The sequence below is a fragment of the Alexandromys fortis genome, unplaced genomic scaffold, assembly GCF_014885135.2.
Source record: "Alexandromys fortis isolate MF-2015 unplaced genomic scaffold, M_Fortis_MF-2015_v1.1 scaffold_0, whole genome shotgun sequence".
Classification (NCBI taxonomy): domain Eukaryota; kingdom Metazoa; phylum Chordata; class Mammalia; order Rodentia; family Cricetidae; genus Alexandromys; species Alexandromys fortis.
This window is the reverse complement of record NW_026067949.1, coordinates 39501783-39502207: the sequence shown is the minus strand read 5'-3', so window position 1 is coordinate 39502207 and position 425 is coordinate 39501783.

Sequence of the window (425 nt, the reverse complement as noted above, 5' to 3'; positions counted from 1 at the left end):
TTAATAGGATGGTATTTATTTAAAGGGGGAAAAAACTTACAGATCACAGTCCCAGACAACAGCCCTCTGTGCAATTAGGAAGGGAGTTTAATCGCTGGAAGAGGAGTAGGAAACAAGAGAGAGAGGAGAGGGAAGTGGCCGCTTTTTTAAAGAGAGAGACCACGCCCCAATGGGCTGGTATCTCAGCAGCTATTGGCTGAGGGAGCGGAAGGACCTCCCACAACACCAGTGTTACCAGGAAAAATGTTGACTTCTATTAACTCCAGTAATATTCAAATTATCAACTGATAAAATTTAGGTATTTATTTATTTATTTTATTTATTTTTTGTTTTTTTGAGACAGGGTTTCTCTGTAGTTTTGAAGCCTGTCCTGGAACTAGCTCTTGTAAACCAGGCTGGCCTTGAACTCACAGAAATCCATCTGT